At 37.9% G+C, this 17,782-nt stretch overlaps 1 protein-coding gene across 9 annotated transcripts in view; it reads left to right on the top strand.

Annotated features, from left to right (window-relative positions):
- Nucleotides 1-17,782, top strand: part of LOC5577554 (trithorax group protein osa) — a 194,547-nt gene that overhangs the window by 125,610 nt on the left and 51,155 nt on the right. The window lies entirely within an intron of this gene.

Below are 17,782 nucleotides of genomic sequence, written 5' to 3' on the forward strand. Positions count from 1 at the left end.
CATTAATTTCAGATGAGTCACATGGAGCGTAGACTAGATATGAATTTAAAAATAATTTGGACTCTAACAACGTATTAGCGTCTTCTCGAGATCCAAAAACAACTATTAATTTATCAAGGGAAACCTTTTTGATTTCCTTGACAGATTTATACAATTTATTTACAACAAAGGAAAATAAAATAATACTTAACGAGCAACAATCAACTTCGGCAACACCAACAACAGCAATCGAAAAACGTCAACGGCTGGAATCACCAACAGCTACAAGGAATCTTGCAAATTAAAGCTTCCCAACGATAAAGCACACCAATTACGGTTGGGTGACAAAACGTCGAAAGACAAAATGTCGAATGCCAAAACGTCGAATGCCAAAATGTCGAAAGGACAAAACGTCGAAGGGACAAAACGTCGAAAGGACAAAACGTTGAATAAACGTTGAATGCCACAACGTCGAAAAGAAAAAAAGTACCCGAATGTCTTCGAAATTTTCCTAAATCTCAGGCTACAGATTTTTTTTCCAGTTCGGTTATTCACTTTTTGAAACTTCAATTAGATGGAAGTCTGTAATGAAAAATTAGTAAAAAGTAATATTTATTTTTAAGATTTCTTGAAGACACTTCAATTGATTTGTATGATTTATTAGGAGAAGCTCTTGGTATTGTATAGCCCAAATTTCATTTTTTTTATATTGACTAAAACAAAATGTCGTCAAAAGAAATTTTATAAAGGGAATATAAATCCCCCGGAAAAATCGGATCAGTGCAAATACATTGTTTTCCAAAGATATCTACGGGATACCATAATTTATAGCTGGTCTTAGAAACGAAAGTAAAAAACAAATAGTCAAGTCTTGTCAGAATTGTTTTAGTATATTTTTTTTTAATTTTTGAAACGATAAAACAACTACTTCTTTTTTTTGGCGTTACGTCCCAACTGGGACAAAGCCTGCTTCTCAGATTAGTGTTCTTATGAGCACTTCCACAGTTATTAACTGAGAGCTTTATTTGCCGATTGACCATTTTTGCATGTGTTTATCGTGTGGCAGGTACGAAGATACTCTACGCCCTGGAAATCGAGAAAATTTCCTTTACGAAAAGATCCTCGACCAGCGGGATTCGAACCCACGACCCTCAGCATGGTCATGTTGAATAGCTGCGCGTTTACCGCTACGGCTATCTGGGCCCCAAAAAACAACTACTGGTGTCTCTGATTAAAGTGCTCATTTTGAGATTCTCTATACAAAAAATATCAATGCACAGAAGTCATTTCAAAAGTTCATATAAAAATGTGCTGGATATCCTGATGAAATATACCTATTTTCGAAAAGCAAATCAATAAATCGATTCAATTGTACTTATCCGACAAAAGAATGAGTATTTTTTTGAAGAATAAAGAAATCACTAAATGTCGAAAATCCAGTCAATTTGATGAAATTAATGTTACTGATTTGTTGAAAGAAGAGCGAGTCATAAGGTGCGGCGAAAGAAAGCTTATCATCTTTTTCATCTTCAATCGGTCTTATTCTTTAACAGGCTTGATTTGTCATGTGTAATTGCCTTCTCATTACCAGCAATTAAGTATAGCCATAAGAATGTCACCTAACCTTCTTGAACATATCTTCATTATCGAACATCATCTCAGGCCTCCATTTCAGTTTCCTTCTCAAAGTGCTTCACTGTTCCTTTTCTCGCCAGAAATGACATCCCCAAAAATCCTTAGATACGCTAGCCAATAACAATCGCTAGAAAAATGACTGCTTTCGACGTTTTGTCCCTTTCGACGTTTTGGGATTCGACGTTTTGGCATTCGACGTTTTGGGTTTCGACGTTTTGTCTTTCGACATTTTGTCCCTAAACCCCAATTACACCTTCTCTTCAATGAACTACACACAAAATCCAAACGCCTTAGATCACAAAACTTCGGGGTGGAAATTCACCTAAAGATAGAAAAAAAATTGACCAGCGCAGAAAAATAGACCTGTAACTCGGTCAAGGCCTACTTACCGAAGATAACTAGCAGTACAATTAAGTGAGTTTTGATTTTTGTTATATATGTTTCGTTTATGTCAGACAAATTTTCCCTTCTCTGGCCACGCCCATGTTGCAAGCCTTCTATGACCCTGGACCGCATTCAGCTCGCACCTCACAAGTCAAACGGAGGAGCAAAAGAGTAACCAATGGCCGGCGCTAGAACGGACTTCCCGCCTAATGGTTTTCCGACCGGGACCAGCTCTGCAGGGCTGGATTCCGAAGTGCACATAGATTCGATGGGTGGAATGCTTCGATACATTAAAAGGGCGCACAATTACTCATTTAATGGCGAAACATAGAGCATCGCATTGGTCCATAAAGTTCCGGAGCTTCCTCAATTTTGGGTATTTAATGAGTATGAGGAACGATGCCATGTAAGAAGTAGCCGAAATTGGACACCATTGGAACTTTACTAGATTGTAGCGTTAGTTTAACCATGCTGTCGCGAATTCTGAATGCTTGCTTTGAAAAGGAAATGTATGACGACGGAATCTCATTCTCGTACCTACTATTGATCAGCGGAGTAACGATCTGTTGCCTTGGAATCAGGAGTGATAGCCATTAGACTATCAGCTCCGTCAATGATGGTACTGTTTTTCAAGTTATTATGACTAAAATGACCTAACAATACGAAAAATGTAATAAGAACACATGTCCACCCTCTAAAGTTCTCTACGTGCAGTTAGCAGTCACCATACCTTCAAACAAAAAATTCTGCTTTAGGACAGAGAGAGAGATTGGAACTTTCTTATTCAACTATTGGAAATTTCTTTTTGTAAGATTCACTAAAACTCATTTGATATTTTAAAATGTTTGATTTTTTTTTCATTTTGAAAATTATGTCTTAGAGTACAGTGAATTTTTGATAAATTATTATACTACCAATGTTTCTTCAAAGAATCGTTAAGTTATAGTGTAGAGTAAGGTGGGGCAAAAGTTCGACCTTAGTGGTATAATCAAAGTTTCCAGGAAAACAATAGTAGTTAAAACAAAACAAATACCGTACAGTGAACCTTCAACATATTGGCTATAATTTTGCTGAACAAACTTGTGTCAAAATATTTACTCATTTTTAGTTATAACAGTTTCAAAATTGATTGTCTTATTCGAACTTTTGCCCCACCGGTGGGGCAAGAGTTCGAATCTAGTGTGGGGCAAAAGTTCGCTGGCTAAAACACAAAATATCGACTCTCTTATGACAGGCATACCTTAAACCAGCCGTAAACTTAAGTTTAACGAAAAATACACACTAAATTTTCATCAAAAAATTGCCCAAAACGGAGTTAATTGTAATTTACTCAAAAATAGCAGTTTTCCGCAAAACTAAGTGGAAATGTAAAATTTTGGTGAAAATTTTCACACGATCAGACAAATTTAACTAAATTTGAAGATAATATGTGGATTTTAGGCAATTTGCAAATTTTTCCGTGATTTTATACATGGGTCGAACTTTTGCCCCGCTGATTCGAACTTTTGCCCCACTATGGGCCAAAAATTGTTTTCAAGCATTTATGCAAAAACTAATACACCTCAAAGCAACCTTATGATAGGCCTAGAAACGCCCTTACATAAAATATTGAAAAAGATTTTATCTTCATTTGGTACCATGCAACGAAATTTGACCAAAAATTACAATATTCACGTCGAAAAACAACAAATAGCCATAACTTTTCCAAATTTCAATAGATTTTTATGATATTTGGAGTGAAAGTCTCTTACTTGAATAGCATTCGAACCACCATGACATTTGTAAGATTTGTTTTGAATTGAGCTAGAAATCTTAAAAAGAAACTCTTACCCCACTCGAACTTTTGCCCCACTTTACTCTACCGTGATTATTGTATTTTTTTTATTCTTCATTAGTATCATTCCAAACATTACAATCGTTTCTCATATCTTGATGTTCTGTGTTAGACAACACTATCATCCTAATTTGTGCCGTGATTATGACTTTACTTTTCACTGTTGAGTTGAGCACATTGGTCCTACTCAAGTGACCCAAGAACGCATATAGATATATTTACGGCTGCTGTACTCCCGTTGAAAAGACATCAAAATTAATAACCCGATAACTGCAGCAATTCGGCTAACTTCCCGCAATATGCCAGAGAAATTTTCAACTGGAAGTGGCTTCATTCAATGGCAATCCATGCCAGTGAAACTTTTTTGATAACCTTCAATCGGCGGGTGCCAATAAAGATCAACGATGAGATCCGAACCCGTCATCGAGCGCAGACATATTCGTTTTCTTTGTGGTACAAAAGCTTCCAGATTGGAATGGAATGACGGCGGCATAAGAGCGCGATGCTGGAAAACTGGCAGAAAACTTTGATCATTAAAAAAATGTTACCCTACCCCACAGAGAGAGGGGGTCGAACGGCACTGCAATGCGTGGGTGGGAATAGCACAAGTTGAACCATTTATTACACCTCGCTACTTATGAAGTTGCTAGCGAGTTCTCTGGAAGGGAGTTTTATTTCACACATTTCGCCGCTAAAATTTTCAATGTCTCTCATGACCTAGGGTAAGTGGATTTTAACATACAAATTTGAGCTTTTTTGTTAGTTCAGATAGAAAAGATGTGATTGAAAATGTTAAATATGTTACAGATTTTTTTCGGGATGTTCTGGAATATAAGTTACATAAATTTACAGTAAACTCTTCATAACTCAATATTGAAGAGACCGTCGAGTTAAGAAGGTGCGAGTTATAGAACACAAAATTAATGCAACTGCGTTTAGGTGAGCGTAGTTTAGTGGATAAGTGTTGTTGTCTCTAAGTAAAGCATAACTGGATGAACTTCGATTCTTATACAAACAAAATTAAACCATCCTGTGCAAGTGATCCAGAATAAGAAGGAATCCATTACAAAAACTACTATCGGCGTCATATCATAAATGTGAGTTTCTCGTTTTCCGTTTCTAGTTGGAAATAACAATTACGCAGAATCATGATTACTCCTTCACATTTTGACCGAGAGCCAGTGCCACATTCAAACTAATTGACCAACTTTGTAGAGCTCCGAAAGGGGTTCGAATATACTCTTACACACAAACTAACATCTGGTCCAGGGAATGCACTTTGAATTCGAAACCACTCTCCGGCAAACTTTTCCCAGTAGAAAACAGTAGAAACCATAGAACCGCCGTAGCCATTGTAGTTTAAATTATCCACCCCAGCTTCTATTTCTGCACAACCGCATGGCATGCACGCAAAACCAAATGCTCTGGAAAAACGAACGAACGAAAGAATGCACAATGCACCATTTTGGGTGGAAAACGGACGCAATTCAGCCGTGATCGAAAGGCGTATTGAACATATGATATCTTAAGCAAAAAGTTAGTAGAAATCGAGCGGTGCCCATCCATATGCTGTAAAACATCGGTAAGTGTTCCGTTTTTCCCTAGTTTTGAGAAAAACTTGTTTATTTTGAATAATATTATCGTAAAACAGAAAGAAAAGGTAAATAAATAATGCTTGATTTTGCAGAAAAGGCCAAATAATTAAATGGTGCTTACACTAAGAAAGTGTATAATTCTGACCACTTTCCTCTAAACATAATAAAACCCTGAACACAGCAGACTACACCGGCAAAAGTTGTAAAAAACATTCAATATGCTTTCTGGCATGTGAGAAAAAGTTTGAACATATATCCTACTAAAAACTTAGCCCTTAGTGAGTAGAATGATGGAGTTTGTTTTTTATAAAAAAAAAGTTTTTCTAAGAACAACTAGCAGTCAGTTTTAAAAAAAATCGATTTTTTGTTGAAATAAATACATATTGATGATTGAATAAGAATCTGGAAATTATGCTGAAATATAATGATAATCATGATCATTTCTTTTGATGTTGGAGTTATTCAAGTGTGATGCAAAAAAAAAACAAAATATCAATTAAATAGTAGAGAGGCCATCTTTATTAGTTATTTGCGATTCTCTATCTAGAACAGGACTATCCAAAGCACGACCCGCAAGGAGTTTGAAGGCCTATTCTACCAATATGAAGGAAGAACATTCCGAGTCCAATTATTTATTTTCTAATTCTAGCTGCGCTTGAATTTAAATTTCAAATTTTAGAAAATAAAGGAATTTTTAGTAGCTGGATTCTAAGCACTAGTATTTTTTTTATTTGGATAATCAGCTGAACTCTATTTATAATAATTAAGCATGAAAAGATCGTTTTGAGGTTCTTAAAATAGAAGCCCATTTCCAAGTACGAAAAAAACTTAATTTCAATTAAGGTGAAACAGTTTGGAATCAACTTCTAAGATTGCACTAAAACTTTAAAGGCACAAATCTCGCGAAGAAACCATCCCAAAACAGTGCACTTTTAATTTTGGCTTAGTGCACTAGCAGAAAGCTCAAAATAAGAAGATCAGGAACGTTTGCCAACTATATCTCCAGTTTTGTGCCTTTGAAAACGTGAGTAGGGTGAGAAGTCGGCCATTGTGTCGTCCGTCTTTGAATTCCGAGATGTTTCACCTTAAGAATCAACAAAAGTTGCTAGTCAATTGTTAATATCCAAGATTTTAATAATATCTGGATAATATTCGGCTGGATTCTAAAACAATCCTGAGTGGTTTTGCACAGTTCTTAGAACGATTCAAGCTCAATCTCATGGTTCTTACAAAAAACCTCCACATGATACTCCTGGAAAGCAATCTAACAGTTAAAATAATTAACTCATTACGTCTGGTAAAGATGGACAAATTATTGGTAAAATTATGAAAAAAAAATCCACGTGCTCGGCTGGGATTTGAACCCAGGACTCTTGTATGCTAGACGAGCGCTTTACCAACTAAGCTACCGAGCCACTTGGTGACCCAATCACTGAGTTGGTTACGCGTAATGAGTTAATTAATTTAATAACCATGCGGATTGGATTACCGAACAGCTCAATATAAGCGTCAATTTATATTAAATCTAACAGTTACCTGGAAAGGATAACAAAAACATCTTTGGTGGAATTCAGAAAGAGTTTTATTTAATTCTATCCAAGATTCTTGCAAAATATTGTTCGCAAAATACTCTAGATTTTCTCAAAATTCAGGATATGAATCTATTAGAATCCTGGCAAAATTCACAGTGGTAAATGTTAGGTAGATTTTTGACAGAAGTCTGAGTAAATTATAAAAAATAAGGGCAAGGTTCTACAAAAAACTTTTGCTGAATGACATAATCCTGAGTACAGATTGCACACAACCTTCGATGAGATGCTTAGCTTCAAGTATCTATAAGAAGCTTTTTTATTGACTGACTTTTGTTTGGTTCTAAGAAAATGGGTTGGTTCTGAACTAGGCCACCAATTACTGTTGCAGACATTTGGTCCGCGGGTCAAAAAGATACAGGCCTGATCTAGAACAATAGATTTTCGAGAGTATAAGTTATATTACCCTCCAGTGCTGGTAATGTTCGCATCACGAAGCACCTCACGAGTGTAAATCAACGCAAAACAAACATAACTGACTCGCGAACAGGCTTGGTGTGAGAAAATTTTGTTTTGTGTTTGTTCCGGTTCAGCAGACATATTCGTCTCTTTCCAATACTGTTTCCCTCTTGTGATTTATTATTCTTGACGAAGAATCACGAGTAATCAATAATAAAGGCCTTTTATTATAAAATTGACATTGGTTTGCATTATATTAACCCGTATCCGATCGGATTAAGAAAAAAAAAATTCAAAAAATTCTCGTTAAACCATTTTCTATCCAATTTGCAAACTTCTTTCACTATATGAAATCCAAACTCTTCTATTTTCCTATGCTGGGGAAAGTGGTCCAAAATTTTACCTGTGGCCGGAGTTATTCCGGTGTCCTCCTGGGTCAAGTCGGGTAAAAAATTGATCAACTTTCTTTCACGAACAGTTTTATAATACTTAACTGTCATATAACAACTCAAGTTTTGTAGGACCAGTCAATCGAGCAACATGAAAGATATTCAAGTGATTTAAGGAGTCACTTTCATGGAAGTTTCCTTGAAAAACTGAAATATGCCTTCCGGAACATCCGTGAAAGTGGTCAAATCGTTAAAAATGACTTGGAAAGCCGCGGTTTTTTTCCAATCTCACTAGTTTTTAACATACATAGACATAACCAATGCTTTGAGTGCATAGAACCATATATGGCCATTGGGTGGCTCACCAGAAGATCCGGAACATCCGTAAAAATGGTCAAAACGTTAAAAATGGCTTGGAAAGCCGCGATTTTTTTCATTCTCACTAGTTTTCAAAATACATGGACATAACCAATGCTTTGAGTGCATAACCCAACTAACATTCACTCATTTAAGAAACACCATTATGGCAGTTTTATTCAGCATCATGTTTAATAACATTTTAATAATTTTCATGGCCAACCTTTGTGCAGGCGTTGTTCACACAAATTTGGAGAAACTTTAAAGCATGTCGTCGAATTCCAACTTTATTTTTCAGCTTTTAAACGTTTTACAAGCATTTAATTCAGCTTTTATACGACTGGTCCAAAAATAATTAAAAACAAATAAAAAACAAAACAATATTTTTCAGGCGCTGAAGCGCCTGTAGTGTTTACAATTATCATGATATGAAACCATATTTAAAAATCGCCTGGATACTGGATTCGAACTCGAGACCTTCCAATCGTCAGCGGTATACCTTGCCATCTGCGCCATCCTAGAATTGATGAATGAATCGTCCAGTGCAAAATATAAACCTCTCATAGCTGAATATTGATCTTGTTTGAGCTTTTATTCGACATCGTCTAATCAACACATGGTACGCTAATCAACAACTGAACAAGCATATTATTCAGCTGCTGTTTAGTGCTGATCCAAGCTGAGTTCAGTCGGCTATTTTTAGCGCACAGTGAGAAAATTTATGTCAATGATGGTCAAAAATAATGTTTATTTACACAAAGTGAAATCAGTCTGAAATGATTAAGGTGAATATGCATCGAAGCCAAACCTCAAATTTTCAAGAGCACAAATCTAGAGAACCAGGCGGTTCGAGCTGAAAACCTAATCGATTGGTCACACGCTGGTTATGACCAATCGATTAGGTTTTCAGCTTGAACGGATGTTTAGTACTCTAGATTTATGTTCTTGAAAATTTGAGGTTTGGCTTCGATGCATCTTTACCTTAATCTAATTACATAATAATTTTTAGTTTGTTCAAAACTTAAATTTTAATAATTCATTAACTTAAATTAAAATTCATTTATTTTATAAATTATATTTGTATTTATTAATTATATTATTGATTTGTATTTTTCATTTCTGTCAAAAAAATGTCCACTTTTCTTGTACGGAACAACATCCAGAGCAGGCGAAAAAAGCTTAGCAATAGCTAATTATAATATGGATAGCAGAAAGTGATAGTAACCTGAGAGGTATAATATGTAAAAGATCTGGAAACGATATCTAAAATTAACTACATACAAAAATCAAACAAAATTTTGATGTTGTCTTCAGATCTTTTAAGTCAATCAAGTCAATATCACTCTTTGTTTGTCAGTACTTCGCTCCTACTAGGAATACTTAGCTCAAATGTTTGTTTTTTAAAATAATCCTACATTTCTGGAGGCTGACCATGTTTATTTTCTGAACGACTATTCAAAAAGTTTTGAGAAAGCAAAAGTTATAAGCTTTGAAATGCATTCGGAACTAAACACGCATTTCGGATATTTTGTCCATTTTAAGAAATTTAACTATAGTGTGATCGCTTTTACAAGGCTTATTTATTACTGAACAATGTGTTTGTTAATCGTCATGTTGGCCTCTATTGGATCAACTGTTCTTATAATATACCGAAGCTGAATTAGGATTTTATAAGATACTTATTCAGCTCTTATTCATGCTTATGTTAAACATGTGGAAATAGCTGAAGTGCGATGCAAGTAAAACGTTAGTTCGTCTGCTGAATATCCTTTTATGCATATACATATGTTTAGTGGAATATTGGCTTTTTAATTGGGGGAAACATGTCTGAGAATCTTTGGAAACGTTTAATAAGTGGCGATTCAACTTTTGTTCATTCTAATGCATAACGTTGAACATTGACCTAAGTTTGTGTTAAAAAAGCACCTTCTCAGCTCTTTATAGAGCAAAATTTTTATTCAGCTGTCATTACCATTATTGAACAATAATTAAACATGCATGCTTGTTTGTGGCTCTGAATTGTTAGTTGGGAAGACCCTATATGGCTATTGCGTGGCTCACCGAAAGATCCGGAACATCCGTAAAAATGGTCAAATCCTTAAAAATGGCTGAAGCGTTTGGAATATTAGTTTCGTCCTTGAATGTAGAAAACTAGTGGAATAAAAAAAAACAACTATAATTTCCAAAACATTTTCCATAATAAGGCCAGATTTACGGACAATCCGAATCGTTCGGGGGACCATACAGTAGCCAACTAGAGTCACATGGTGGCCTAAATGCTGATACTGTTTATGGCACGTGAAAACAATGAATTTTCAAAAATTGCGGTGTTGCAGGGTAAGTAACGCGAATTGTCCACTTTTCCGGATATTCCGGATCTTCCGGTGAGCCCCCCAATGGCCATATATGGTTTTATGCACTCAAAGCATTGGTTATGTCTATGTTTGTTGAAAACTAGTGAGAATGAAAAAAAAATCGCGGCTTTCCAAGTCATTTTTAACGATTTGACCACTTTCACGGATGTTCCGGATCTTCCGGAAGGCATATTTCAGTTTTTCAAGGGAACTTCCATGAAAGTGACTCCCTAAATCCCTTGAACATCTTTCATATTACACGATTGACTGTTCCTACAAAATTTGAGTTGTTATATGACAGTTTAGTATTATAAAACTGTTCGGGAAAATAGGTTGATCAATTTTTTACCCGACTTGACCCAGGAGGACACCGGAATAACTCCGGCCACAGGCAAGATTTTGGACCACTTTCCCCATAGGAAAATAAAAGAATTTGGATTTCATATAGTGAAAGAAGTTTGCAAATTGGACAGAAAATGGCTTCACGAGAATTTTTTGAATTTTTTTCTTAACTCGGTCGGATACGGGTTGAAAATAATTCAAAAATGTTTTTTCTACAAAAATGATCATGATATTAATTATGGTTCAGAATAATTTCATGATTTTTAATTAACACTTGGGATTCAAATATAAGTCTTACCTTAAATTTTAATCAGCCATATCTCAGCAAAGGTTCAACCGATTTCCCAAATTCTTCCACGTATCTCATGCCCATAATCCATAGTTTAGTATGGTGGAAAAATATTGTTCCTAGGGGTGTTCAAATTTCCCCTAGAGCAATTCAACTAAAACTTTTTTTTCGCGCACTGAAGAGGCATAAGAATTGTGTCAAATTTTACTGCAAATGTTATAATTTAAGGTTTTTTGAACCTGAATGATCGTAGATAGGTTGCTCGTATAATTACGGAAAACATGTTTGAGCAGATATGCTAATTTTTGATTGCACTCAAAATTTAAGTTACTGAAAATTTAGAAATATCTGTTTTTTCTCAACTGTTTGTCTATGAATCAAAATTCAATGCACGTACATGCAGTGTTTTTCGACATTGGGTAGAAATAGAAATTCAAAATTACACTAAAAATTTATTTAATGAAAAAAAACTTCAAGAAATCCTATTGTTAACCTGTTTAAATTAAATTGTTACGTATCCAGTGCACCTGTTTGAGCCAAAGTAGAAATTTTGGATTACACTCAAAATTGATTTTACTAAAAATCTACGAAAAACCAATAATTTTCATCCTACCTGCTTCTAAATGAATATTCACAGCGGAGACACGTAATTTTTGCGGCAAAAAATTGTTTTAAGAAATTCAGTGGATATGTTTGGGTAGTAATTTATGGATACCATCAAAATTTATTTTGCAAAACAACTACGAAAATAGAAATAGTTAACCTATAAATGATTGTACTACTTTTCCCCGAATAACCTCTTTCCTCGAATGCCATTTTCCCGAAAGTGGTGCAGTTCAAATGAGGGCTATAATAGTTTTCAGTGACAGGATGGTAAACTATTCTCGACTATACACATTTTGCCAAAAATGCTGAGGACAATAAAACTCGTTAGAACCAAATTTAGTACTATACCATCAAATTCCACTAGAGTTTGTATCCTTTGAAAGATACACGTATCGGGACCTGCACTTGGTGGAGTTTTGTCGGGGTCCGCATCTGGCCCGTTTTTTGCCCCAGAAAGTCCTGAAATGGCAACATCTCGATACACTACTTGTGTATCGGAACAACGTACTACTATTGGCTGTCCCATTAACGAGGAACAATTTTTTACCTCCTTCGACCCAGAGGCTACGAATTCCCACCTGTATGACATTTTGCATCGCTCTCGCTATGGCCCTCGAGCCTTGATATCACAGACAACCAATAGAAGGATCTTCGCGATACAGTGGAATATCAATGGGTTTTTCCATAATCTCCCTGGCCTGGAGTTACTCGTTCACGACCTGAGACCTACGATACTCGCCTTACAAGAAATCCACCAAGCCACTTCAACGGTTATGAACAAGACATTAAAGCCCTTTCCTATATCGGTCGTGTCTTTTTACCAACAAAACGGTAAATTGTCGAACTTTAAAAAGCGGTTAAAGGAGATAATCAGAACAATCCCGGAACCGATGCTACTGATGGGAGATGCCAATGGTCCCCACCGGACCTGGCGGAGCGGTAAAAACTGTCTTCGCGGATCAAATATCATGAACATTGTTAACAAACATCAGCTTCTTCCACTCAACGATGGTTCTCCTACTTTAATGCGTGGGAACACAAAGCCTGCAATCGATGTTTCTCTGGTTTCTTCGCGCCACGGCCACAGGTTCTCGTGGTCTGTTAACCCAGATCTGCATGGAAGTGATCACACCCTGTCTTACTGTCTCTAGCTGACAACGTCCAGGCGCCCCAGATGAAAATACGAGGCAGTCGACTGAGCTAGCTTCCAACTCAACGCACGCCCTCCAACGAACATCACGGATCTTTCCGCCATCATTAACAGTGCAGCAACTGATACGATACCTAGAACCAGTTCTAACCCTGGACGACGAGCTATACATTAGTGGTCGGACGAAACCAAAAAAGCGATCAAAGCACGACGAAAAGCGTTGAGAGCTTGCAAGCGACTTCCCGATGGGCATCCAGACAAAACTGAAGCCATAACCCGATATCACGAGCTCCGCAACACCTGCGGTCAAGTTATACGAGAGGCCAAAGAAAAATCATGGACAGCATTCCTCGATGGCATAAATGACAGTCAATCCACGACCGAGATATGGAGCAGAGTTAATAGCCTGCAGGGTAAGAGGCGATCTAAAGGTATTGCCCTGAAAATAAACAATACCGTTACGAGAGATCTGACTATCATTGCGGACGCCTTGGCAGATTTTTTCAAGGAGGCCTTGTCCATACAGCACTACAATGAAACCTTCCTCGAGCATAATCCGACCGCTGCAACAGCAACCGCAAACCTGAACATACTATCGGACCGAGGACAGGACTTCAACACTTCTTTCTCCGTGAGAGATTTAGTTTTTGCCCTTCGAAAGGTCAAAGGAAAATCTGCGGGTCTCGACGATATTGGGTACCCAATGTTGAAGATTCTACCGCCTAGCGGTAAACGTCATCTTCTCGAAAGTATCAATAGGAAATAGATCAATGGCACTCTTCCAGAACAATGGAAACATGGGTTAGTAGTCCCAATTCCAAAACGGGACCAACAAACATGGTGAATAATTTCCGGCCTATCACCTTAACCAGCTGCTTAACAAAAGTAATGGAGAGGATGGTGAATCGCCGGCTGACGGAATTCCTCGAATATGGCCGAAAGCTCGACCCCCGGCAGCATGCGTTTCGTCTTGGATTCTGTACTGGCACGTACCTTGCTTCATTAGGACAGATCCTAGACGACGCCATGAAACAAAATGAGCATGTTGGCGTCTTTGGATTCAGCCAAAGCCTACAATAGAGCCAGAAGTATTGCAGCAGTTAGCTGGTTGGGGAGTTACTGGCAATATACTGAAATTCCTGCAAAATTTTTTGGTTGCACCGCACCTTTCAGGTTATAGTTGGCAATCATCGATCAACAACGGTCCCTGAAGAAACCGGAGTGCCTCAGGGCTCGGTCATAGCAGTGACCTTATTTCTTGTAGCTATGAATGGCGTCTTCCCGGCGAGCGTTTACGTTTTAGTGTACGCCGACGACGTATTTTTATTGGTGACGGGTAAGCACCCAAAGCTAATCCGCAGGAAGCTTCAAGCAGCCGTAACTGCCGTCTTTAAATGGGCGACACGAAACGATTTCGATACAGCAGCCGAGAAATGTGCTAGATTGCATATCTGTGGGTCCAATCACCTACCAGCTAGAAGACCAGTGACAATCAATGGAACTGCAATTCCAATGTGAATGGTCATTAAAATATTTGGTGTGACCCTAGATAGGGAGCTGAACTTCCAAAAACATTCTAAAAATATAAAAGACAGCTGTACAAACGGACTGAACCTTTATCGAAAGCTGGATCCTGTTCGGTATCGTAATCACCAGCCGGGCGTTCGACGCCCTTCTAAGCATGGTTGAGCTAACTTTCAATAAAACAATTAGAATTATCTCAGTTTTGTTGCCGTCCACACTAGCTCTTGCAGCCTGTTCGGAAGCAGGCATATTGTCACTCGAGTACGAAACAGCATTCGCACTATGCAACCGAGCTATTGGCTTCCTAGAACGTACCAGAGGTAACGGGTCTGCTGACTTCCTTTCCGATCAAGCTAACCGTACCCTGCAAAGCGTGGCCAATTACCGGCTTCCTCGGTGGCTGGGCTCCACCACGACGCATCGGGCCTAGAAACTGGTTGGCAAAAGTTCCTACTATCGACAATCATATTGGACGAAAATTCAGAAGAGGTGCCACTCCATACGAAGTGCAGGGTCACTTCAATGAGCTGATCGGAAGAAAGTATTAACATGTAGACGTCAGGTTCACGGATGGATCCAAGAAAAGCAACTCTGTGGGCACTGGCATTTTGGGAAAGAACATTAACGAATTCCGAAAACTGCTGAAATGTTCTGTCTTCTCGGCGGAAGCGATAGCAGTAGCGATCCAGTAACCCAACCGATCACAACATCGAACTTAGTGCTCTCTGACTCAGCTAGTGCACTACAGGCCATTGAATCCCCGATGAATAAGCACCCTTTTATACAACGGATACAACGTATTCTGGACGAGCAAGAAATTGACGTATCTTTTATACGGGTGCCCGGTTAAAACTTCAGGATATGGACATGAGATACGTGAAAAAAATGCGAACATCGGTGAAGCCATCGCTGAGATATGCCAAACATCCATATAGATGTTTTCGATCCTGAGGCTCCGCGGAACTTTTTTGATCGTGGCGCTCCTAGTGTTCATCATCAGAACGATGATGCCATAAGGTTTTGAAGTTTTGAAGTTTACATGTAGGGGGATTGGACGTAGTTTGCCCATGTTAGGGAAAACAGCGATTTGAGAGGTGAAAACATGAGTTTATACTCTTTTTTTGATTATGGTTGGATGAACAAACATGTTTTCTATCAATTAGTAGAAACAGCTATCCATTTTAGCATTTCTTGGTTAAATAAATCCTTTTTGTAAAAATGCTTGCTTAACTGCATAAGTATTGTTTTGCGGGGTAAAACGCCCCGCTTTAGTTCGGCGTTTGTCATGCTGTAAATGTACGCACACAATCGACCTAAAATGTGACCTTGAAGATCGCACAAAATTGCAACGAAACGCATAAACATATATTAAGAGAAGCATTTCTATCCATTTCCTATAACATAGGGTGAAAAATAGTATTATATACCACACTGTTCGTCCAAATCGAGGGTGACGCGTTTTGCCACCTATGGGCATTTTACCCCCAGTTCCCCTACACGACGAACCATGTGTCAAATCTCGCGCTAAAAGCCATTGGTAACCATGTATGTAGTTCGTTGTTTTTGAGCATTTGAATGGATTTACATGGATTGAAGAAAGGACCATTCTCTACCTGCCAGTGGTGTTGTTTTGGATGCTCATTCATTCATTTGTTCAAAAATACCGAGCTACACACATGGTTACCGATGGCTTTTAGGGCGTTATCCCAAAGTAAGCGAGAAACGTACAAATCGAAATTGAAACTGCGAAAAGAAACCACGAGCTCCAGAAGGGAAAACATCTCTCTCACTTTAATGTCTACATTGAGTATTTACTTGCTTGCAGCATCATTTACAATTACTTGAGAAATGTTCTGCAGCCAATTTAGGGACTCTGGTAAGGACATCCCGAAACTGGCTCCAAAACGTCCCGTAAGTGTTTGTAAATAACCCTTTGTTGTATGCAATTAATCAATTTGAATCGTATTATAGATTAAGTATTGCATAATATATGGTTTGCAATCATCTGATCAATGTGACACTTGAAGATTTATGTGTCCCATGACATGGATTGCAATTATCGATTAGACATTCCTTTCCATTCCTTTCCAAGGTCTCGAAATCGGCTTCAAGATATCTCGGAAATACTTTCAAATGACACTATTTTGCTTTTAAATGGCATTACTTTTGTATGGCATGGATTGCAACCATCGGATTTTCTTTCTCCGATGTCCTTCTTAATGACTCTTTGTTTCAAGAAATTACTCAATATGTATCATATTATACTCCCAGCGAAAAAACTTGAGATTGATGTGTCGTATAATATGGGTTACAAGCACAGGATTGATGTCCTTTTTCAGGGTCCCGGAATCGGCTTCAGAACATCCCGGAAGTACATGCAATTGACCCTGTGTTCAAGCACGATAAAATTCTCTTACTCACCCGAACGCCATCGATAACAAAATGCAAAAAATCTGCAGCTACCGAACATTCAGTGAATTCTGAACCGTACTGGGTGGAGTGTGGCATGAAAGCGTTGAAACCGATTGTGTAAAAGCGAGAATCGGAAAGAACACGAAGAGAAGTGAATTCCAATACACTTGTATCTGCGAGGCACGAGTGAACGCATTTAGCATCCATTCGCTGAATGCATTGAACTGACTGAGCGGATTCCCACTCACTGAATTATTCTATGGTGTGGATTGCCAGTCAGTGAACGCTCATCAGCACTCAAACCCGAACGCCACTCGAATGGAATCAGAATGCAAACAACCATTCGGTATTGTATTCGGCTGCTTTTGGCTTTCAGAATCGGTAGCTACTCAATCAGTTGTCGTTTTTTGTTTCGCTTAGTGCTCGCCGAAGAAGTAGAATGGGTACTAGAAATTAAACGTTCGGCTTGGTTAAAGAAACGGCAGTCTCGCTCCCGACTGTGCGTGGAAGCGAGTGGGGGAGACGCAATAACTGAGTGAGTGTTTCCCATCCTTGTGTGTTACAGCGAATTACTGGGTATGCATATTTCCAGCGAAAATTTTTTATGATTGATGTGTAGCACGATAGAGTTTGCACTCATCGGAATGATGTCCTTTTCTCGAGTCCCGGAATTGGCTTCAGGATATTCATATGAAAATCCATATAAAAACTCGATATGCATTGTTGTAAAATCTTGAGGTTTGATGTGAACAAAAAATTGAAATGGAGTTTTTGTGTAATTTTACATTTAAAAATAAGGTTTAGTATAGATTTTTTTCCAGCGTGTATGTTTCACTTGTAGCTCAATTGAGACAGTACAACTTCTCCATACAAAGTTTTTCAATAAAATCAACTGTTTTGCAGCTAGTTTGCGACTCGTTTTGGATAGGATTCGTCTATACTTA

This window comes from Aedes aegypti, chromosome 2, assembly GCF_002204515.2.
Source record: "Aedes aegypti strain LVP_AGWG chromosome 2, AaegL5.0 Primary Assembly, whole genome shotgun sequence".
NCBI classification, from domain to species: domain Eukaryota; kingdom Metazoa; phylum Arthropoda; class Insecta; order Diptera; family Culicidae; genus Aedes; species Aedes aegypti.